Here is a 330-nt window from a genome sequence, read left to right as displayed (position 1 = left end):
CAGTAAATGACTGCACATAATGGTACCATTTCTCGGAATACTGTTTCTGTCGAATCCAATTCTCGAAGGTATTAATGTTAACACCGAAGATTGAGGTAAGTTCAGCATCTGAATTGCCGAGAGAGGAATGAAGGTCGAAAAAGACGGCTTTTGACTTTTTCTCCCACGTCATAGTGCGGTACATCTCCGATGTCATCTTGCCCAAATTTCCTTTTGTATTCATTGTATCCAATAGCTCCTTCATCAAGCGGCGATGCAGCTGACGCTGTCGTGCCTCAATTATAATTTCACTAGGTATTCGGCTGTTGGTAGAATTCGGCTGTACAATTA

This window comes from Plasmopara halstedii, assembly GCF_900000015.1.
Source record: "Plasmopara halstedii genome assembly, contig: Scaffold_322, whole genome shotgun sequence".
Taxonomy (NCBI): domain Eukaryota; phylum Oomycota; class Peronosporomycetes; order Peronosporales; family Peronosporaceae; genus Plasmopara; species Plasmopara halstedii.
The sequence above is the reverse complement of the archived record's forward strand: the minus strand, read 5'-3'. Positions refer to the sequence as shown.